The sequence below is a fragment of the Ursus americanus genome, chromosome 35 (genome assembly GCF_024610735.1).
Source record: "Ursus americanus isolate L20-20 chromosome 35, mUrsAme1.1.p, whole genome shotgun sequence".
Lineage (NCBI taxonomy): Eukaryota > Metazoa > Chordata > Mammalia > Carnivora > Ursidae > Ursus > Ursus americanus.
Window position 1 is genome coordinate 21,137,635 of NC_142161.1, and position 25,536 is coordinate 21,163,170.

The 25,536-nt window shown below is 34.4% G+C and overlaps 1 pseudogene; it reads left to right on the plus strand.

The window, feature by feature from the left end:
* LOC148107126 (polyadenylate-binding protein 4 pseudogene) overlaps positions 1–25,536 on the plus strand; it is a 197,672-nt pseudogene that overhangs the window by 118,407 nt on the left and 53,729 nt on the right.

The following is a 25,536-nucleotide window of genomic DNA, read 5'->3' on the forward strand; positions in this document are numbered from 1 at the left end:
AAATGTAAACAAACACTTTACAAAGGAAGAGGTATGGATGGATAGTCAAAACGTAAAAATTGCTTAAACTCCTTACTCCTCAAGGGAGTGCTGATGAAAGCTTCACTGTGATAACGCCACACACATACAGGAATGGTTTAAACTGAAAGCATTAGGATAAATAGAAAAAAAAAGAACACAGAGAAAAATAATTGCTAGAGGAAATGTGAAGGAACTACCTTGCTGCTGAGTCTTGAAAATGGGGCAACTACTTTGGCTATTGAACTATTGACAGTTTTTATAAAGTTAAACATACGGCTATTAGATGACCTAGACATTCTACTCCAAGAGAAATAAAAACATATGTCCACACAAATATTTTAAACAGAAATTTATACAGCTTTATTTACCAAAGATCAGAGCAGGGGTGGGGGAGATCAGATGTCCCTCAACAAGTGAATGGAAAAACAGAATTGTGTGTTTATACAATCAAATACGACTTAACAGTAAAAAGAATTAACTGCTGATACAAGAAACAATACAGATGATTATTAAAATTATGCTGACAGAAGCCAGGTGCTAAAGAGCCATGTATTATTCCAGTTACATAACATTCGATTACAAACTAAGCTACATACAGACAAAACACTACAGAGATTCATGGGACTGGAAGTAGATGCGAGAATGGACAGCAAGTGAGAGTAAAGGGGAAGTTTAGTATCTTGATTGTGGTAGTAGTTTCAGAGGCAAATGTATCTATGGAAATTCATTTCCATCCTTTAAATGGGTACAGTTTATTATATCTCAATAAAACTGTTTTACAAAGTCCAGCGGTGGCTGATAAAATCCTGAACAAAAGTGATCAGTATAGAAATGGAAGAAAATATACTGAATTTTTTTATTCTCTCTGAGTTATCTGCAGTTAGGGTTATGGCTTAATAAATTAATAAAATTGTCCTGACATCATAATATCCTTTTTTATTCTCAACACTTTATTGTTTTAGACATGAATTATGTGGTCATGATACAGTGCAAAATTAAATTCTCAGGGTACATTTCACCTCAACTATCTCTCCTTAAATTTGTCAATGGGGCGCCTGGGTGGCACAGCGGTTAAGCGTCTGCCTTCGGCTCAGGGCGTGATCCCGGCGTTATGGGATCGAGCCCCACATCAGGCTCCTCTGCTGGGAGCCTGCTTCTTCCTCTCCCACTCCCCCTGCTTGTGTTCCCTCTCTCGCTGGCTGTCTCTGTCTCTGTCAAATAAATAAATAAAATCTTTAAAAAAAAAAAATTTGTCAAATTGCCCTAGGCCTTGATGCCTGGTTATTTATATATTTTATTTACACTGTTTCTCCCTAATTTATATGAAGCTGCCATCTTTGTGATTATGCATGTATTGAAAAAAGCATCATTTCCTTCCTATTGTAAATAATCTGTACTTGAGAGACATATGTTATTGCTTTTATTTCACCATTTTTGGGATATGCTTTTTTTTTCTTAGTATGCTTTTTTGTTGTTGTTGTTTCAAGTTTTTATTTAAATTCTAGCTGTACAGTCTTTAAAAGTTTTGAGGGTTTGTTATTTGTAATGGAACAATAATTATCAGACTGATAATGATAGATACCATGATTTAACCAGGTATTACTCATCTATTATATGATAAGCACTCTGTGGGACTCTGAAAAACATACAAGATCGAGATGTGGGTCTCACCCTTGAGGACCAACTGTCTGCTGATAAGGATATTTTTCACTGTATTTCAGCAACCCTAAATTGCCATGGATTATAGCACAATTATTTTACATACTCTTAAGAAAGAAAAAAATACTGTCAAAATTGAGCTAAGCGTCTCTTATCTCATTAATTATAACACACTTCCAGATTTCAGAGGTATCATAATGTAGAAAAATATGCATTTAGAATATCTGAAATATGATACTGGCATCAATGTGATAAATGTGTTATCAACCAGAAGACAGAGAACAAAGATAAGAGAAATAGCTAAGGCTGGTTTTTCCCGGAAGAATGGAGGAGAGGGTATTTAAGCTGTGTCATAAGTGATAAGTAATATTTAAATATATCATAAAGAATAGGTGGAGATCTTATGGTAGCGCATTTAAGTAAAGAAAATAATATCACTCTTCTGTGCCTGAATTCTGTAATCCTACAGGTAGGTCACTAGTAAGACATATTATCATACTTGTGATTCACCCTCATGAATTTGATGTATTGAGTGCCACTCGGTGTTCGTCATTATTTTAATAATTCTTTTGTTCCTTCAGACCATAGTTTTTTGTTTTTTGTTTTTTTTTTTACTCTAAATGACCTAATTTTGCCTTGGTTATCTGTGTTGGAACAATTTACACACGACCATCAGCTACTAGCTTTCAGAGTCAAACTTTCAGACTTTTCTTTCTGTTGTTACACTGAAGTGTTTCCCTAGCAAATCCCCTGTGGAAGTACCATCATTTTATGCCTTATGCCACAGCACCTTTGAAAGCTTTCAGGCATTCTATTTCTATGATGGACAGCCATTTCACTCAAGGAATATTAGACCAAATGTATTTTAGACAAATGATTCCCCCAAACTCCTCCATTCTCTGGGACTCAGTTGGAGATTTTCTGCTATAGTTTGGGGTAGAAGTCTAGCATATTAGTTCTGCCGGTGAGGTAAGTATTTTATGTCGTTTTCACATCCACAATCAGATTCAAGAGCAATGTCTATTTCTCTTACTCATCTATATCTTTTCAGGAATACTATATCAAAGGCTGCCAGCTTATTGTTTAAATATCTCATTTTAAAAATGTGTGACAATTTTTAAAATTACCTTCCCCAATATATTTCATTTATTGAACTTTATTAAGAACTGCGAATTGTGAACAACTGATGATACGTAATGGATAAACAATAGAAAGGATAAAATGGTCTATTTTTCTTTCTTATTTTCCTATACTGATACCACTACCAGAAAAATATATATTATCCCTATGCTTCTGAAGACATTTTCTGTGAACTTAAAAATATGATTTTGAATAAATACATAAATGAGGTTCGAAGAGGCATTTTTAAATGATAACATGCCAACAGTATGCAAAGTTATTTCATTGAAAAGCTCTTTCAAAAACTTTAATAGGGATATTTTTCCAATTCTCATGGAGAAGATAATGACTAATTTTCATGTTAATGCTATGACCCTGATAGAGGGCAATTATCTCTGAAAACCAATCAAATATTCATTAGAGCTGAATAAATGTGTTATTTAACTTAACTGCCTTTTTAGAAACTCAAATGCCAAGTTTAAAATGATTTTAGGAGTGTCTGATGCATCAGCTGGCCCATGTTTTAAGGTCTTCTCTGTCTCCATACTCTACCATATCATCTTAAACACTGCTGATCTGAATTACTTCAGATCAAATTTACATAAAAGGATCATACTCAATATGATGTATAGAGCATAAAAATTCAGAATGCAACCAAAGTAATAGCAGTGAAGTGAAATTTGATGCACTGCCTCCTGGCTGGTCATGTGCCAAGAAAGATGATACTTAAGCAACTTCTAATGAAGTCAACCGAAGCAGGTCCTCGGATAGGCTGATTCCACTTTGTGGGAGCTGGTAAAATGGAGGAGTAAACTGAACCCACATGTGTTCATTGTATGCTTGTAGCTACATAATCATATATCCAGAGAATCACAGAAAGGAGGAATCCTATCATTTTCCCCCTCTGAGCATTTATATTTCATATAGTTCATTTATAGTTTAGCTTTTCTTCCTAAAGAATATCAAGTAAAAGATTTCTTCTTATAAGTAAACTGTTTGAATTCCCAAGTCTAATTCTTCCATTGAAAATTAAAAAGTGGCTGCTATAAAGTCATACATTCTTGGCAATTTGTTTGGTTTTCTTTCTTTTCTTTCTCTTTCTTTTCTTTCTCTTTCTTTCTTTCTTTTCTTTCTTTCTCTCTCTCTCTCTCTTTCTTTCTTTCTTTCTTTCTTTCTTTCTTTCTTTCTTTCTTTCTTTCTTCCTTCCTTCCTTCCTTCCTTCCTTCCTTCCTTCCTTCCTTCCTTCCCTCCCTCCCTCCCTCCCTCCCTCCCTCCCTCCCTCTCTTCCTCCCTTCCCTCCCTTCCCTTCCTTCCCTTCCTTCCCTTTCTTCCCTTTCTTTCTTTCCCTCCCTCAAAATATATAGCTGTCGGGGTGCCTGGGTGGCTCAGTTGGTTAAGCATCTGCCTTCGGCTCAGGTCATGATCCCAGGGTCCTGGGATTGAGCCCCACATCAGGCTCCCCATTCAGCGGGGAACCTCCTTCTCGCTCTGCCTGATGCTCCCCCTGCTTGTGCTCTCTCTCTCTCTCTCTCCCTCTGATAGATAGATAGATAGATAGATAGATAGATAGATAGATAGATATGAGCCCATCATCCGACATAAAAAGCAGAGCATTGCCTGTACTTTGTATCCACTTATGGTCTCCTCTGTTTGCCCATCTTCCCACCCTCTAACCCAGGATAAACACCAGACTTTGAATTGTACATTCATTATTTCTTTTGAAAACTATTACTACATTCATCTTTAAATAACATGTTATTCAGATGTGCTTTTTTTAATACAAATTCTAGATAAAGGGTATCATTGTATGTAGTATTTTAGAAGTCGCATTTTTCATAGAAAATTAAATTTCTAAAATTCGTCTGTATTAAATATACTCCTTATATTTAGGTGTCTTTTAACAGATTTCAATATTTTTAACATAACTTTGTGTAAGTTTTATTAGTTGCATTTCTAATTTCCTTAAAATTGAGTGATAATCATAAATAGCATTATTTTTACTTAAAATTTTTTAAAAATTTTACTGATATAGAGAAGCATGACTATTTTTATGACTTTTTAGCCAATTATCAGTTTTTCAAATTTTGAAATATTTGTTACCCTAGCAATCACCATTCTACTTTCTTGCTCTGAATTTGACTACTGTATTGAATTTCTCTCTATGAATTTTGAAATGTTTAATTGTTGCCCTAGGAACTCCATTCTGTTTTCTCTCTCTGAACTGACTACTGTCAGTACCTCACATAAGTGGAATTGTACAGAATTTGTCTTTTTGCAGTGGGTTTATTTAACCTAGCATAATTCCCTCAAGTTTCATTTGGGTTGTAGCACAGCTCAGAATTTCCCTTTTAAAGCTGAATAATATTCACTTGGGTGCATATACCACATTGGGCTTACCCATTCATCTATCAATGGGCACTTAGATTGCTTTCATTTTTTGGCTATTATGAATAATGCTGCTATGAACATACTGTACAAATATCTCTTCAAGACCCTGCTTACAATTCTTCTGGGTATGTACCCAAAAGTAGAATTCCTGCATCATAATTCTATTTTTAATATTTTGAGAAACTGCCATATTGTTTTCCATAGCAACTATACCATTTTATAATCCCACCACAGTAGACAAGAGTCCCAGTTTTGCCTTGTCCTTGCCAATAAATGTTACTGGCTATTTTTTTAAATAGTAGTCATACTAAGGGACAACAGGTAGTATGTCATTATGGTTTTGATTTACATTTCCCTAATGAATAATGATACTGAGCACCTTTTCATATGCTTGTTAGCCATTTGTATGTCATTCTTGGAGAAATTTTCAAGTCCTTGGTCCATTTTTTTTTCCTTATTGGCCCATTTTTTAATGGTTATTTGTTTTCTTTGTTATTGAGAGTTGTAGGACTTATTTTTATATCTTGAGTATTAACTCCTAATCATATATGATATGTAAATACTGTCTCCCATTTTATAGGTTCACTCTAGTGATTGGCTAACTATCCTTTTGAATTCACTTTACAAAGTCAATAGTTGCTCTGTAAATTTGTTTTAAATTTTAGCACTCCAGGTATGTGCATATCACGACAGGGCTGTTCTTCACATTCACGGTGTTACATACTTTCATTTGATTTTGTGTAGATCTGTGCTACCTAGATCTTCTCTGAATAATGACGGAAGTATTGATAAAAAGAAGTATTAATAACAAAAAAATATTTTATTGCTGATTAAAAAGAAATTTTTCAAATATCCTATTTAGAATAATATTTGAGATAATTTTAAGTATTTTAGAATAATTTTAGATTTTTACAAAAGTTGCAGATTTGGTAAAGAGGTTTCCTATATACCCTGCACCTACTTTCCTTACTAATAACATTTTATATTACTATGATAAATTTATAGAATTAATGAACCAATGGTAATACATAGTTATACCTAAAGGCCATACCTTTCTTCCCCCCACATTTCCTTAGTTTTTAGCTATTAACCTATTTTTCTGCTCCAGGGACCCATCCAGGACACCACATTACATTTAGTTGTCATGTTTCCTTGGACTTCTCTCATTTGTATCAGTTTCTTAGACTTTCTTTGTTTCTGATGAATGTTTTAAGGAATGCTGGTGAGGTATGTTAAAATATAAACTAAGGCATATTAACAATTTTAAGAGTTTATTTGAGCAAAAATTGATTGGAATCAGGTAGTGCCAAACCAGAATTGGTTAGGAGCCCTCCACTGACAGAGACTAGGGAAAAAAACTTACAGACCTTCCTCTCCTTATAATGGGGTTGTGTCCTTATTGATAAACCTGTTGTAAAGTGAAAATATTCTAAGACAAAAATGCAATGAATATAGCTATCCAGCTGAACATCATAGCTTACTAAGCCAAGCCTACTTGACGTGTCTCAGAATACTTATATTAGTTTAAGTTTGACAAAATCATTTAGCGCAAAAGCCTATTTTATCATAAAGCATTGGCTATGTCATGTAATTTATTGAATGCTTTACTGAAAGTGATAACAGGATGGTGGAATGGATACAGAATGGTTGTAAGTGTATCCGTTGTTTACCCTCATGACTGTGTAGATGACTGGGAGCTATGTGTCACTGGTGCTGCCCAACATCAGAAGAGAATATCTTGTGGCACATTACTAGCCCAGAAAATAAAATGAAAATTCAAAATCAAAGTACAGTTTCTACTTAATGTACATTACTTTCATACCATTATAAAGTCAAAAAAAAATCATAAATGAACCATTGTAAAATGGGGACCATCTGTATAGTGACGTTGTAGAAGCAAAGAAAGAAAATTATTCGCTTAATTGACAATAGCTTAAAACCTAGTCGGCTCTTTGTGATGGTTGTCAGTGTTTGCCTTATTTGGGAGAGCCTAGTTGGCTGTGTGTGATTGGTTGTCCTTAGGTTTTGATTTCTTAACCTTGAGGAATTTACAAGCTTATGTTTTGGTTTTCTTACGTAGGCCACCAGAGCATTAGAGCCACTGCAGTTTAATGGACTCCTTGTTTAATTAATTTAATTGGTGTTTTGTAGAATGTCCCTCTATTGGGATTTATCTGATGTTTTCCTCATATTTAGACTGGAGTTACTGTGTTTTTGAGAGGAAGACCACATAATTAAAGTGTCATTTTATCACATCAGGGATACATACCATCAGCTAAACTTATCCCTATTGACAGTGACCTTGATTACCTGGCCAAAGTAGCATCTGTGAGTTTTCTCCACTATCAGATTACTCTCCACACCCTTTTCCACACTGTACTTTTGAAGGAAGGTCACTTGTACAACCCACACTTAAATAGTGAGAAGTTATGATTTATCTCCTCAAAGATGAAGTGTCTGCATAAATTATGTGGAATACATCTGCATGAAGATTTATCTTTTTCCCCATTTACTTATTCAATCATTTATTTATATCGGTATGAACTGATGGATATTTATTTTATATTTTGAATTATAATCCAGTACTAATGTATTACTTTGTTCCTTAAGTGGCTACAGTTTTGGCTATCAGAAGCTGTTCCACTTAGCATCTATGTTCCTTTCACATACCACCATCACCGTGTGCAGGCATGCACGTGTGTGTGTGTGCATGACTATGTGTACTGAGCTCTCTATTATCCACTGACACAACAGGATGCTCTAGGCTCATCTTGTGTAGTTCCTTCTTCAGTTTTCAAATCAGAAGCCCTTGTTTCTTCTGCTGATGAAGATATTAGAAACATGGTTGAGATGGTAAGTGTAATCATTGCTACTGAGTGTCTTTGCTTCTAGGCCCTTTCAGCTTACAGGGAAAGAAAATATATGTATGTTGCTAACCTATGTATATGCATATATCTATAAATATGTCTCTCCATGCCTTCATACTGATTTCTCCAATTCTATTACCCCATGGGTCATTACAGTCTCATCCCCATAAGTATGTGTAAATGCCCACTCCAAAAGTGAAAAACCTGACTTTCACCTTCTGCTATCCATTTGCTTAAGGGTTCAATTCCCATGCACATTATAGCACCATCAGAACTGTTAACATGTGGGATGCCTGGGTGGCTCAGTCTGTTAAGCATCTGCCTTTGGCTGAGGTCATGATCCCAGGGTCCTGAGATCAAGTCTCGCATTGGGCTCCTTGTTCAGCAGGAAGCCTGCCTCTCCCTCTGCCTGCCACTGCCCCTGCTTGTGGACTCTCTCTCTCTGACAAATAAATAAATAAAATCTTAAAAAAAGAAAAAAAAGAACGGTTAACATATATCCCTGTAGAAAAAAAAAAAACACAACACATGGTTTTTGTTTTAAATTGCATTGTTTATGTGTAATTACGTTGTACATAATCAAAGATTACATTGTTTATGTACAATTTCTTTTACCTTCAGTTTGAAAGATTCCATTCATTTACATAGTTACTTAGGTCAGCACATTTTCCTCCACCCCTTTATGAATGCTATGGTCTAAATATTTGTGTCTGCCCAAATTCATATATTGAAATTTTAACCCCCAGGTGGGATAGTATTGGCAAGAGGAGCCTGTGGGATGTGATTAGATGATGAGGAAGAAGCCTTCATGAATGGGATTAATGCCCTTACAAGGGAGATCCCATAGAACTCCCTGGGCCCTTCCACTATCTAGGGATACAGTAAGTCTGCAACCCAGAGGAGAACCCTCGCTCAATCATGCTAGCTGACCTTAGACTTCTAGTCTCTGGAACTATGTGCAAAATATTTTTGCTGTTTGTAAGCCCTCCAGTCTGCTGTATTTCAGTGGCCCAAATGGACTAAAATAGTGAGGTTATTAAATGTAGTTGAAACACAGTCAGGGTATTCTGTCACATTCTGCTTTCTATTCTAGGAATAGAAAATAAATAATAATATTTTTATAATAATAAATAAATAATATATAAATAATATTTTATAATATATTTTTATAATAAATAATATTAAATAATAAATGAATAATATTTTTAAAATGTTTATACATTACATTTCTTACATTAAATTTCATATATTAAATGGGTTTGACAAAGGCATAATGTCAGGTAACTGTGATTATATGTCACAGAGAATGCTTTAGCCTGTCTGAAAGTTCCCTGTGTTCTCTCTATTCAACTCTTCCCTTCACCCCAACACCTTTGACACCCTGGTCTTTCTACTGTCTCTGTAGTTTTGCTCCTTCCAGGATGCTATATAATTGAAATCATACAGTACATACTCTTTCACACTGACTTCTTTGACTTGGTAATATGCATTTAACATTCATCCATGTCTATGATGGCTTGATAACTCATTATATTTTGTTGTTGAATAAAATTCCATTGTATAGATGTCACACAAATTTTATAAATCCATTACATTATTGGAGGACAAAAGTTGCTTTCATTTTTTGGCAATTATGAATAAAGTTGCTGTAGACATTTCTTTGCAGTTTGTCGGGGGGGTGTATAGTTTTCAGATCAGCTTGATAAGTACCTAAGAGTGTGATTACTAGATGATAAGGTAAAACTATATTTAGCTTTGTAAGAAAGTGCTAAAGTGTCTTCCAGAGTGGCTGTACCATTTTGCATTTCTACAAGCAATGAATGGGAGTTTCTGTTACTCCGCATATTCACCTGGATTTTTTGCATTTTAATCATTGTAATAGGTGTTTACTAGTACCTCGATGTTTTAATTTACAATTCCTTAATGATATTTGATGTTAATAATCTATGCTTATTTGCCATCTGTATATCTTCTTTGGTGAGCTGTCTGTTCAGACTGCCTTTTTTTTTTTTTTTACTTAGTTTTATGAATCCTTTCTATTTTTGGACATCAAATAGATATCCATTGGATATCAGACTGCTAGCATGCCTTTCAATTATTTTCTCCCAGTTTGTGGCTTGTCTGTATTATTTAACAGTGGCTTTGGGAATACGGAAGTTTTTCTTTAATAAAGTCCTATAAAAATTTTTTTCTTTCACGAGTTTTGCTTTTGGGGTTGCCATCTTAAAACTCATCACCAAGCCCGATATCACCTAGATTCTTCTAAGTTTTCTACTAGAAGTTTTATAGTTCCACAGTTTGCATTTAGATCTATGATCCATTTTGAGTCAATTTTTGTGCAAGGCCCATATCTAGGTTATAGCATATTTTATAGATTTTTGTGGGACAAAATCCTTTTCTATAGCTTTACTAAGAGTGATGAGACTACACCTCATCATTTTTGTGCTTTTATATAGTACTTTCTTCATATTGGATGGGAATATCTGTGAATGATTTTTGCCACTATAGTCACGTATACAATTAACTTTTAATTTTCCATTTTATTATTACATTTTTATTATTTTTCAAACCATAAATATTCTTGCCTCATATAATTCATTGGGGGGAATATGCTTCTTTTATTTAAAAGATCGTGTATAAGAACTATTCTGTGATTATGTATAGTGGGCAGATTTTTGTCCCTTGATTTCATTTCTCTGATCATTGGAGGTCTTTTCAGTATTTATAAATTATATTTATATGCTTGCTTCACAGAATGAGTATATAATTCAGATGCCACTTTATATTACAAATTGAAAATAAGAACCTGGGTTGTTTTAATTTCACAGAAGGTATGTGAAATGCAGACTAGTCCATATAATTTCAGCTTGTACTGCCAGTGGCATGATTTCCGATGGAATTGGAAAGATCCTATCCTTAGCTTGTAGAGCAAAAGGATACACAGTGTAGTGATTATCATAATGGCTCCCAGTGAATTCTTCTGTCCACACATATTTGCAATATAATGGTTGTGGGCCCTCTTATGAAGAAATAATTATTTATATTCTTGAATCTGTACTGGTTGAACCTTATATGGACCAATATGATATGGGAGAAGATACGTATGAGTTCAGGAACCTAGGAATACCGTGTGTGAAGTCTAGTCTAACTTGTAGGAAGATGAGGGTCACATGGAAGAAAATTGAAGCAACCAGCAGGAGGGACCCTGGGCCTTGCTGTTCAGCCCATCCACAATGTGAATACAGTTACATGAGTGAGTTTGCAGCCTGATAACAATGCTGTCCACTACCCTTTTAATCCATCATCATCTAATGAATCTACAAATTTAGCCAGTTTTCCGTAGTTTCCTCCATCACTGTAGATATTACCTTAACACTTTCCAGAATGCCCTCACATACAGATCAAAAACTAACTTCTTCTTTTTGGATATACCATATCGTTGATTCATTAACATTGAACTCACAGCCAATAGTGCTATAACTCACACCCAAAGAAAGCTTACCTAACACAAGTATTTTCTCCATAAGACGAATCATAGCTTTCTTGTGTTAAAGAATGTTACATGGCCCTTCAGCACTAAGGTTGGTTGCCATTTTAGACAGTTAAGTTGCCAACAAAAAGTGCAAAGATATGAAAAAGTGACATAAAATAGACCTTGAAAAGGACACTCATTTTCAATACGAGAGCAGAAACAAGAAGGCAGAGTGCAGCCATGCGCATGTCTGGTTGCTCAGATTTTCACTGTTCTGAGCATGTATGCTAGTGACCACAACAGTGTCTCAAGTATTGATTTGAGGCTTACCAATAAATTTTAGCAAGTACTCAAATTCTCAAATATGGAATCCATGAATAATGAGGATTGACTATATATGAATTATATATGTGTACATCTGTATATAAAAATTAAATTTAGCAAAGAGCAAATAATTAGAGTTGCTGGATATGAAAATTCCCACATAAAGTCACATAAGGTGGTGATGCTTGGCCATCTTGTCTCAAACTCTTGCAGACAAGCAGAGAATAGAGATGACAGGCAGCAGTGCAGTGCAGTGCAAGAAGCTCCAGCTCTGGGACCATCGAAAGAGGTTGGAATCCCAGCTTGGGTACCTGTTAGTGGAGCAGTCTCATGTAAGTCACTTAACATTTGAACCTTGCTTTCTCCTTTGTGAAACAAAGAGATTAGAATCTACTAGGAAGAGGTCTTTTTAGGGTCTAAGATTATATTCCCCCTGACCCCGCACCTCAGGAAGAGTGGTTCAGCATTCACTAACTTTATGTTCGTGGAGACTTTACAGAATAAAATTACCATGAATAATGAAAACTAACTGTATCTATGTGTGTTTGTGTCTGTGTGTTTATAGGCCACGATGACTAAATATGTTATATCTGCACAATGGAACATTATTCAGCTGCAAAAAAGGTACGGATTAAATGCTCATTACATACAGACAAATGCTCAAAAACATTATGCTCAGTGAAAGAAATCAGATATAAGAAACTGCATATTCTATTATTACGTTTACATAAAATACCCAGAAAAGGCAAATTTATTGAGATTAAAAGATTATTGGTGGCCCTGGGGCTGGGGGCAGGACTGGGGATTTGCTGTAAATTGGCATGACAGAATTTATTGGAGAAAAGGGCATGCTCTAAAAGTGATGTGTGGTGATGGTTATGCACTCATTAAAGTTACTAAAAACCATCATAGAATTATACACTTGAAATGTTTAAATTTTATGATAATATCTGTTATGTATCAAAACTGGTATAATAAGGTTGGCTAATTTTTGTAACTATCTTACTCTTGGGGTAGACCTAGCTTGTAATCACCTCCTTGAGTTCACAAACTGTTTTTCTTCATTTCTGAAACTGTATTTGTTGATTGCTCTGCTATATATCTCTCGTCCTATTCTGACTTTTCTGCATCACTATTTCTTCCTGCTACTAGCACCTTTGATGCCCAAAGTCAATGTAGTGCTTTTGAAGTCCGACACATACCTAAAAATGTGATGCTGTTATCATCTCATTAATGTATCAGTTCGTTCAGTACTTATTGCCTGCTGCTTTTCAGCACAACACTAATCCCTGGAGATGGAAGTTATCTCTTGGAATTTATTGTGGAGAAGTCTCTTCATTCTGGGTTAGGCTAGAATGGTTCATTGCTCCAGAAATTGGAATAATATATCTAAATCCTTTCTAGCCCACACATATACTCTGACAAAATTGAGTTTTCACTCCACTTAAATAATCATTTTGAGATGAAATGGACTGAAAAGAAAATGATAGTGATGCCATGAATTTCCCATTCACTGATATTCTGTCACAGGACCTAAGTAGAACATTTTATGCTTTCTGTGTTTTTTTTTTTTCACATTAGTAAGCTGTCAGAGGTTGTGATCAGACCCTTACTTTAGCTTTTGGACCTCTTAAACTGTAACATGATTCTGTGTTTCTTGAAAGTGAAGTCTTCAAGGTTGGGACTCAAAGGATCATCTGGAGAGGTGACTAGGTTGCTGCTGCAGCTCCTGGCTTACTAAGATTTAGTCTTTTGGTGGTGCTTTCCACACGGACACACATACAAAAGTGTTTCGTTTTGTTTTGTTTTGTCACAAGTAGGACTGTTTTTATCTCATCCATCCTAAGACTGTTGACAGGTTTGTGAACACTGCCCAGCTCATAAACACAGAATACTGAATAAACAAATCAATTCCTTGCTCTGAAGATTACAAATTTAGTCCATTATATCCCTTAAAATGCTACAAAAACAGAATCGATGATAGTGACATCCTACTCACTTCCTTGGAAATGAGTGTAGAGCTGCGGGTCGGGATACAGAAAAACCCCTGTGAATCCCATATGTTTCAACAGCATTTGCACGGATTCAAAGGCAGGATAATCACCGTGCTATTGTGCTTGTGGAAAGGTCTGCCAGTGCCATATAATTGTTCTTGCTATATTTTATTTTTTTTTCAAGTTTCTCTTTCTGATGTAACATCTGCGCATCTCTTGATTAGTAGTAGTGACTTCTGTTTCAGAAAATTCATGAGATTTTTTACATCATAAATTAGCTTTGGATGAAGCCACTTTCCTTCTGTCCATTAAAATCTATAGGTCTCTATGGGATCTCAGAGGAGGTGTCTAATGCAGTCCGGTATTGGGATCAAACTACCTTCCAAGGTGGTTATACTATTTTGCATTCTTACCAGTGAAAACTGCAGAACTCTCAGCACATAACTCTGCCCAACCTCTGCACTAAATAATGGCAAAATAAATACATTTTGAAATCTTCTGAACTTCTTCCCTTTATAAAAGTCCCTATCTTAGGGATGTTATGAGATGCCGCAGAAAAAATACCCATTTTTTAATATCAAGTACTCTTAGCAAGATAAATGACCTCCCATACCATGTAACTAACCATATTTATCAAAATTTCTTGTAGGTAAGAGTGGCCATGTAACTAAATTCTGTCCAAAGTTATGTAAGCCGGGAGCACCTGGGTGGCTCAGTCGTTAAGCGTCTGCCTTCGGCTCAGGGCATGATCCCAGAGTCCTGGGATCGAGCCCCACATCAGGCTCCCTGCCCCACTGGGAGCCTGCTTCTTCCTCTCCCACTCTCCCTGCTTGTGTTCCCTCTCTCGCTGGCTGTCTCTCTCTCTCTGTCAAATAAATAGATAAAATCTTTTAAAAAATAAAATGTTATGTAAGCCAAAGTGACTCCTATCAGCTACCTACCTTAAGAGATATTTTCTCTTTCTTCTTTGTCCTTCCACGTTGCTACCTCTAAAATTGCTGCAACATCTTGGATCATATGGTTTAGAACCATGTTTTAGGATTGGTAGAGTGGTTAGCTGTTGGCTCTTGAGAATGTTCTGCAGGAGAGTCATCATTTTAACCTTGGACAGCTTTTCTCAGGTTGATTTAGGTGATAAAAATATCAAAATAAACTTCTATACTGGCTAAGGCACTGTTATATATTTCTGTTACTCATGCCCATCTCACAATCAGAATTTCAGGAATAATTGAAGGTAATTGTTACTTTTAAGATAAGGGAAAATAAATGTACTTCTCAAAGCTAAATTACCAGAATCACATAATGAATCATAGTCCATAGTAAATGTTAATGGACTTCACTTATCAGAACTGGAATTTTAGGAAGAAGAATGTCATAGAGGCAACCACTGGCATTACTAGAGAGAATCTAGGCAAATAAGAGACAGTGTTGGAAATAAACTAAAGCATAGATTATACTGATCCAAGAAAAAACCAAACAAAAAACCTAAATTGACTCTGTGAGTCACTTATTCTTCAGTAAGATATTTAAATTTTCACCATGATTGGATTATTGTTATAACAGAGTCATAACATGTATCACATAAGGAAACATTTGTTATCTATTATAAATCTATCATATATTCATTGTCCTTAGCACAATGCTTGGGATATAAGTACTTATTCAATGTGAGTTGCTGTTAATTTCTTTATTCTATGTCATTCCATGTTCCTTTTTTTTTTTTTAATTTATTTTGCAGAGAGAGGGAGAGAGTGCAAGCACAAGCAGCGGGAGCAGCAGGCAGAAGGAGAGAGAGAAGCAGGCTCCCCGCTGAGCAGGGAGCCTAATGTGGGGCTCTATCCCAGACCCCTGGGATCACGACCTGAGCTGAAGGCAGACGCTTAACTGACTGAGCCTCCCAGGTGCCCCTCCATGTTCCTTTTTTTATTAACATTACAAGATTCATGGCTTTGTCTCTTTGGACGCTTCGAGCTCTAAGTATAGTGGCTTGCATATTTGAATGATCAAAATAGTTATTAGGACATTTAAAAGCTTTTGATTCTTCTACAAGTTGTTCTTTTAATATTACTGGGAATGTTTTAACGGGATAAAAGATAAACTGATTTTTAAAAAAAATTATGTGGTGCTATCTCATAAAACACTCTTATTTATAAAAGTAACTAAGGGTTCGGAAGTTTAAATTTCTCGCTAAAATCACACATTAATTTGATCAGAGGTACAACTACAGGCTCCAAATAGTTTAATTGTAGCCAGTGTATTTACTCTATATCACAATTCTTTCTTTGCTTTCTTTCTTAACATATTTTGTGAAGTGACATTTTTAATAACGTTTTCTTTTATGTCATAAGAAAATACAAAATTATTGGGTGTCCTTTTAGTAAGAGAGTTTACAAGCTAGCTTTTCTTTAACTTTTTTATTCTTCTTAAATTCTTAAGTCATCGTGTATAAAAAAAAGTGAAGAGGCATATAAATATATAAGGACTCCTGTAAGTAAGTGTTCTTACTGTATACTGCATATGGTTTGCCAAAAGGGATTATTTTTAAGATAAAGAAGGATAGTGAATAATAGTGACAGTTCAAATTTTGTACCAATTTAACCTTCCATTAAAACTCTATTATTATGTTTATATGATTTAGTGGAATTGCCTTGTTGTAAAGAGGCAAACACTCTTTGACAGTTAGACTGTAGCTGTGGTCGTCAGATGACTAAGGGTTGTATAGAAGCGGTTTATCATGACCTGTTTAAATCACTATTAGTTCCACAGCATTTCCGCCTCAACCGTCAGCTGAAGCTTGGGAAACAGGGGACTTATGTAAGTTGGGAGCAAGTTGAAAATAGTTGGAAAAACGTTGAAGTCATCATCAGTTCTATTATCTAACCAAATAATATGGATATCCCAAATTTAACATTCTGATTGAAAACACTTGATGTTTAATCTTTTTTTTTTCCACGTAGAGAAAAATGCAGTGAAATTTAAAAGAAATACTATCTTGATATTTATTTTTATTAGATTCAGCATTGGCTAGAACCTAAAGTAACGTTTAGGAAGCTTGAGGGTGAAAAAATAAATTTTATGAACTATAAGCTATATTTGCTGAATAACCCAGAGCAACTTCGTATATTTTTCATTGTGATGCTAGTATTGCTGAAGTTGTCGCTAGTCTAGAACATACCTGCCAACTTTGAAATTCTTCCTTTTAAACAGACAGTATAGATCCAGGCAAAGATAGGATAATATCCTTAGAGCATATTGCAAATGTTTGGAAAGTGTACATTGAATGGCTATACCATGAAACAATCACTGCAGTTTAGTATTAATAGTAATGTTAGAGTTCATTTAAGTTAAGAATTACAAGAGTATTTGGGACATTTTAAGTATTTTTGAAACCAAGAAAGGCCTATGAGTATACTTCTTTTATAGGGCTATTTATGGTATTTCAGTTGTACATTCGCAGCCCTTAGTCAAATCTCTTTGTTCTTTGGTCTTTAAAGTAACCTATCAAGATACTTACTAAAATAGCTCATGGAACTAAATATTTAATTCAGTTATTATCTTATTATCTCATTTAGTCATTTAGCAAATATTGCTTTATCATATAATTTCTGGGAATTGTGGCAGTGAATAATAAGAGGTAGTTTTATAAATCTCGCTCACTTGGCAAGAAAAATAATAAATGCATAAACAGCTAAGTAAGACAAATGTATATACTCACAACTGTTATAAAACAAATAAAATGTATGCATACAGGCTTACAATAAAACATGCACATCTTTATGTACCATGGATCATGGTAAAATTTAAAAAAAAAAATTCTTTTCTAGAAGGTCTCATTCAGGGATGCCTGGGTGGCTCAGTTTGTTAAGTGTCTGTCTTCAGCTCAGGTCATGATCTAGGGTCCTGGGATTGAGTCCCAAACTGGGATCCTTGCTCATCAAGGAGTCTGCTTCTCCCTCTGCCTATCACTTCCCCTGCTTGTGCTCTCTCTCCCTCTCTCTCTGACAAATAAACAAAATCTTTAAAAATAAATAAAAGTTCTCATTCATAGATTTTAATAGATTTAATGTGTTATTCCAATAATGTATTGCACATACAAGTATTGTGACATTTCTTAGAAAAGATAAAATTCATCTTAAACAGATAAAATAATTAGCCAATAAGTATTCTAATTTATTTAATACCTAGCCCAGTTACTTGGATTTTAGGTTGGCAATTTAATCCATGGGATTATATTAAGGTTGATTGAGGAAAAGAGAAAAGGAATGTGACCCTTCAGTAATGAGTACAGAACAGGTACTTATATAATTCCACTCTGTAATACTGTGTTTTGTGAAAAATTTGTATGTATTTGACTTGTGGAGTTTTCCTCAGGCCAGAACAATTATTTCCTGCAGGAATTTTCACCTCATCTATGTTTCAATTTAAGTTCAATTAATTTACTTTTTGAGAAAATTCAAGTATAAAATAGAGAAAACTGTATAATTTAATATGAAATATTGGAATATTTGAATTCATAAGTCAAATTTTGAAATATCTAACTTTATGTTTTTTATTTTGCCCCCAGAGAGAATGTCATTGACCCGTTTTGCAATAACTATATAAAGTCGTGATTACAGCCTAAGCTTTTATATTTTTTCGATGAACAGATCTATTTCAGAACAGCAAACAAAATATATTCTAGTCTTCAATTTTCATTTTAAAATATCTTTTCCAATGTAAAGTTTCAGAGAAAGGAAAACAGCATATTCATGGATAGATGTTAAATACAGCATGAATAAATGACATTGATTAACTTTCATTTTACAGAATACACAGAAGATTTTCACAAAATTTTTAGAAGTTTTAAGTTGACTTTGTAATTTATGAGTAAGATATTTCTAAAACATGTCCTGTTTATTTCAGTTCTTGTCAGTGTTCCTGTCATTTAGTAGGCATTAAGTACATAATTTCTAATCATGTAATAAATGAATTATCTCAGGACATTTGCAAAAGAATGTAAAACTTAACTATTAGTACTTAGAAGGTCAACAATATATAGCACATGGAGGCATCTTCTCTATTCACTTAGGAGATGGACTTAACTTTACCTCTGGTGATTATAGGAATATAATAAACAACTCTAAGAATAGAAATGGTGTTGGGATGACATAACCAAGGGAATATTATATATTAGGGAGTGTACAGATATCCGTATAACTCAAGGAGACAAATGTAATTGGGACTATAGTAAGCAGAATTTTGGCTCCCATCATTTCTGCCACCTGAGGTACTTCATGAATATGTTATGCTACATAGTAAAAGAAATATTACAGATAGAAATAAGGTTACTAATCAGTTGACCTTGAAATGGGGAAGCCATCTTGGATTATCTGGTGGGCCCAGGGTAATCACATGATCCCATAAAAGCAGAGAGTGTGAGTAGAAGAGGAAGTCAGAGAAACGTAAAGCATAATAACGATTCAATACATCATTATTGACTTGATATCAGGAGGGATTCTGCTAAAGAAATGGGTGTTCTCAGTCCTACAACTGCAAGGGGCTGAATTCTGCTTGAACTTGAAAGAGGACCTGAGTGCCAGATGAGAGCCACAGTCCTGGCTCATACCTTGCAAATCCAGTCACACAGTGTCAGACATCCGACACAGATTAATTGTACGGTCGATGGGGGGTGTTACAAGCTGCTAAATCTGGTGATTTGTTAGAGCAGCAAGAAAAAGCTAATTTCGTTATGTGTGATTTAGAACTAGGAAGAAATAAAGGCTAGAGAGCAGTTTAAATGAAAGAACTAGGAATAATTTGATTCTCTTTAAAGAGAAGATTTTTTAAAAAAATATTTGTTCCAAAAAGAAACAAAAACAAAACATAAGTCAGGGGCTAGGGAATAGTAATAATACCACTGGAGTTTCAACATGGAGAATTTTGTAACAAAAAATTCTATTTTTCTCAACACAGTTAAGAGGGAAATGGGAAGCAGCCACGTGATGCAAAAGATAGACTTTATACTCTCAGAGAGAGAAAAGAGAGGACAATTTTAACATCATAATAAATGGTACGTATGAGAATTGAGCTTTTAAAGGCATAATTATATGTGAGTGGAGTCCATTTTATCTAAACTTTCTAAACACTAGAATCTTGGATGTAATTCAGTTGGGTCCCCTCAGTTCAAGTAGTACTGTGCAATTCTGGAATATTCATATAAAAATCTCAACATGAATATTTGGGACTGGAATATCATATAAAGAATTTCAAAATGTGCTCTATGATTAATTAGTAGCTTTAGAATACATGCATCATATATACATACAACATACATTCATACATACATACATCTATAGCAGGATACATATGTAATACCATCTGTAACCTCCTATACAGACTGATTATTTTGGGAGTATATTTTCCTGTATCTTTTTAAAAATATTTATTTACTTGAAGTATTAAAAAAAATTAATTTGGTCTCTCATCCTGGGGGCCTTTCTCCACCTTAAATTTCCCACAAATGTGTTCATTTTGCTATTTGACAAATACATTCTCATACTAACAGTTCTCTAGGGATTATTTTGGTTGCTTGAAGTACTATAGTGAACATGGGGCTAAAAGTCTAGAAGAGGCTCCCTCCTGCAACTTATAGTCTCCTGGAGAAAAAGACATTACACAAGTAATCATACAAATTAATGTGAAACTACAATTGTAAATATTATATTGCTATAAATGAGAGGGATATAAGAGAGGAATGTCATTAGGGGTTTTACCTGGCTGAAGAAGATTCTATTAAAAGTTAATATTAGAGAATAAATTTATATGTAGAAAATAATGAGGTGAAGGTAGGGAGGCAAGAGGATCTCAGGGAGGGGAACAAGCCTACGTAGTCACTGCAGTGGGAGGAAGCATGAGCGCTGTAGCAGCTTGAACGAAGGCCTTGCAAGTGGCATAAAGAAACTCAGAGGTGGGCCCTGGGTGGCTGTGTTGATTGAGCGTTGACTCTTGGTTCCGGTTCAGGTCATAATCTTGGGATCGTGGCACTGAGCCCCGACTTGCGCTCCCTGCTCAATGGGGAATCTGCCTGAGCGTCTTGCTCTTCCACTCCATCTGCCCCTCTCCCTGCTCACTCGCTCGCTTTCTCTCTCTAAAAAATAAATAAATAAATAAATAAATAAATAAATAAATCTTAAAAAAAAAAGTCAGAGGGAACTTTATTCAGGATAATCTGGTGAAGTTAGAGACAAATTATGCAAGGAGTCTCTAGATCATGTGGTTTGCTTTTTTATAGGATTTAACATGAGTTTAGGAAATAGATTAGAAGTAGGGGTAGGTTCGAGTGTTGTCCAAGGAGATCTGGTGTGTGTTTCTAATGCCAGGTGGAGAATTAACGAGAAAAATCTCGTCGTTCTCTTTCCACGTTGATCTTGCCTTTTTATCAAGTGATTTAATGATTCTGTAATGTTTCTTGAGGGTTTGATGAACTGTGCTTAGTTGTAGCAGAGAAAGGATTTTGTTGAAGTACTCTTTGATGTAGGAGGTTTCACCTCGCTCTGTTCTAATCTCAGTCCGGGGGGCACTGGGCTAGGCTTTGTACAGTGGTCTCCTTTACTTTTAAGCTTACATGCAAAGCTATTCTAGTCTCAAAGTGATATGAAATTTCTTGGCAAACACACACATAACACATATGCATGCATTTATGTGTATGATAACACGGAATTGTAATAAAATAAGCAGAAAAGGAGGATAAAAGAACAAAAAGGAAAAATAGAAAACAAATAGAAACGTGGTATATATGAATAGAGCAATACTGATAATAACATTAAATTAAATGGTCCAGTGAAAAAGAGCAGCGGTTAGCAGATTAGACTAAAGAAAGATCCCTTTTCTGCTATCTAAAATAAACCCATTATAATACATAGGCCTAGATTAAAAAACCCCACAAAACTTGGGGGGACTATGGAATATCAGACAAAGACTTCTGAACAAGGAATACTATCACTAAAAAGAATATCTCCTTGTAATAGAGTCAAGTTAACAAAAAGACATATGTGTGTACTAATAACAGAGTTTCAAAATGCACGAAAGAACTGAAAGAAATAGGAAAATCTGTTACAGTTGGAAATTTCAACATTCTGCTAAGGTTAATAAAGTATGCTAAGTAAAATAAGTCAATCAGAGAAAGACAATAATCATATGATCTCACTCATGTGGGGAGGTTAAGAAACAAAACAGAGGGTCACAAGGGAAGAGAGGGAAAAATAAAACAAGACAAAATCAGGGAGGGAGACAAAGCATCAGAGACTCTTAATCACAGGCAATAAACAGGGTTGCTGGAGGGGTGGGGGGGTGAAGGGATGGGGTAACTGGATGATGGACATTCAGGAGGGCAAGTGATATGATGAGCACTGGGTATTATGTAAGACAGATGAATCACTGACCTCTACCTCTGAGACCAATAATACATTATATGTTAGTTAATTGAATTTAAATTAAAAAAGAAAAAAAATAAATTAAGACTATCATAAACTTAAGCTAATTGACATTCAGAAAGCAATCCAGAATAATTTCAGAGTAAAATATTCTGAAAGAAGAGTACCTATTATTTTGCAAAGCATACAGAACATACACAAGGAGAGGCCATTGATGATCCATAAAAGCAGTCTTGATAAGTTTGTAAAGACTGAAAATATACAAAGTATGATTTTTAAAAAAGAACTGAATCAGAGATCAATTAACAACAAACAGTATCTGAAAGTTGAAATTAAAAAGCGTCATACTTCTTTTTTTTTTTTTTTAAGATTTTATTTATTTATTTGACAGAGAGAGACAACCAGTGAGAGAGCAGGGGGAGTGGAAGAGGAAGAAGCAGGCTCCCAACGGAGGCGCCTGATGTGGGGCTCGATCCCAGAACGCCAGGATCACGCCCTGAGCCGAAGGCAGACGCTTAACGACTGCGCCACCCAGGCGCCCCAAAAAGTGGCATACTTCTAAACAACACCTAAGTCAAAGAAGAAATTAAAAGGTCCATTTGAAGGTATTCTGAATTAAAAATAAACTAGTGTTTAAAGGAAGTAGAAAAACCACCTGATCCTATCAATTGATACAGAAAAAAGTACAGAATACATTTATTTATGTAAAAATTATTAGCAAGATAAGACTACATAGAAGGCAAATTTCTCAACTCAATAAATGATCTATGAAAATATTACAGCTAATATTATACTTAATAGCACTGAGTGCTTTGCCCCTAAGACTGGGGTAAATCAAGTGTGTCCACCCTCACAATTCTATGTTTTCTGGTACATTGTAAATTCTCCACTAACACTATTTTTACTGTTAAGAATAATGGCTGATATTTATTGAGTCCTTAAATGTTATAGTACACACAGATATAAACATTTCAACTGAATTTATGTATATGATTTTTGTAACAACCTACTATCTGTGATATTGTAATATCGATTTTGAAAATGAGAAATTTGAGGCATGCAGAGTTTAAGAAATGTTTTTGGTTGCCATACGGTTATTGACAGAATTGGATTTCATACACAAGAAGAAATTGAAACTGAATTTCACACTGAAACTGAGCACACATTTAAAAAAGAAATATTTCTATCTTCATTAAAGATGTTAGTTGAAAGATTCTTTCTATACAGTATAGTTCCACTGAATTAAGAATATGGTACTTTCTTCTTTTATTTCAATGTTTTATTTAAATTCTAGTTAGTTAACATATGTGGTAATATTGGTTTCAGGTGTAGAATTTAGTGATTCATCGTTTACAAAAACACCCAGTGTGCATCCCAACAAGTGAACACACATTCTTAACGTAAGTCTGTACTGATTACAATAATAAGGCTTTTTACTATAATAAAATAGTTAAATAACTCATGTTATTCGGGAAGATTAAGTTAGTAAGAACAACAAAAAGACATTTCAATTGCTGAGGAATAGTAGTTCTTTTATTTTAAATATTTGGTACATTATTAATGAGCAAAAAATTAGAGGAATGGAAAGTACAGAAATTCTAGATACTTTAAGATGTACATACCTCCCAACACATCTATGTAATATATAGCTATATACATGCAATATAAATTTATATACTGTAGAAACAGAAAATCATAATTTTCACACTTTTAATCAATCCTTCACTATCAATGTATTATTCTTCCACTTACCAATAATTGATAAAAATCTCAAAAGAATTACGCTGATTCATGAAAGCTATTACATCTTACAAGATATATTAGGAAGTGTGTAGTGCATATCTACATATGAATTAACATAAAAGTTTACCTAAATCAGTATTTATTTTATATATTCTTAGGATTTTTTTTAACTAAGAAAGGCAATGAAAATTTCTATGGTATGGAATTACGTATTCATATAATTCTGAACCAGTTAATTCGAAACTTTTTAAACTAAAATCTTTTGCTATGGAGAACTGTATTTTTTTCATTTAAACTGTATACCATGTGTATTAATTTGCTTGGACTTACTATAATATAATATCACATACTGGGTGGCTTATACAATAGAAATGTGCTTTTTCTTATTCCTAGAGTCTGGAAAGAACAAGATCAAGACTCCAAAAGGGATCAGTTTCTCATGAGACTTCTCTTCCTGGCTTGCAGATGACTACCTTCTCCTGTCCTCATATGGCAAAGAGAGGCAATCCCTGGTGTCTCTTACTCTTTTATAAAAACATTAGTTTTCTCAGATCTGGGCACCACCCTTATGACCTCACTTCTTGAAAGGCTATATCTCCAATACATGGGGATTAGGGCTTCAACATATGAATTTTGAGAAGACAGAATTAAATTCAGCTCATAGCCCCAGGTTTGGCAAAATGATTGATTTACCCTATAGATAATTAACTCAAAATAATCTCATAGTATAGCTACAATTAACTTGCAGATTCTTGTTAAATACATAACTAGAGGCAGTGATAGTCCTTATAAAAATGTATATACAAGAAAAAGGGGAATTGTGAGAGATCATTAAAATAAACAATAAAGGACTTTTATTTTAAAACATAAGAAAAAGGAAAATTATTAGCTTGGGGCAGTAAATTGCATAAAAGAAATTATAAAGTTATCTCATAATGCAAAGACTAACATGAATATATATAGATTTTATTACAGCCTTATCTAAAAGAGCAAAAAATGGAAACACCAAATATCCAAAAATAGGGGAGTAGCCAAAGAAAAACGGTATTTCCAGAAGACAAAATAATATTAACAAATTAAAATTTATTTATGAAATAATATTTATTCAACATGAGAATATTATTAATATAATATTATTAAGGAATATGTATATTATATATAAAAGTATCAGTTATCTTTGTTATAATGCATGAATGTGACTAAATTTATTTCATCAAATTTCTAATTATGTTTAAGATGATCTAATTTAAAGTATGTGCTGTGGATTACATTGTATTTTCTTTTGGTGGTCTTGCGGACCACCAAAAGAAATAGGCAAAAATCTTCCAGAGTAGCTGCAAAATTGATTACTTATGGAAAATCCTTGTACATAAAAAAACTCTAGAAGTATGTGAAATGGTATAGCAATAGCAAAATTTTTATTATATATATATAATTATTTTATGTGTAAACTTGGCTAGACTACAAAACTCAGTTTTTGACCAAACATCAATTTTGATGTTTCTGTGAACATATTTTTAGTATGATTAGTATGTCAT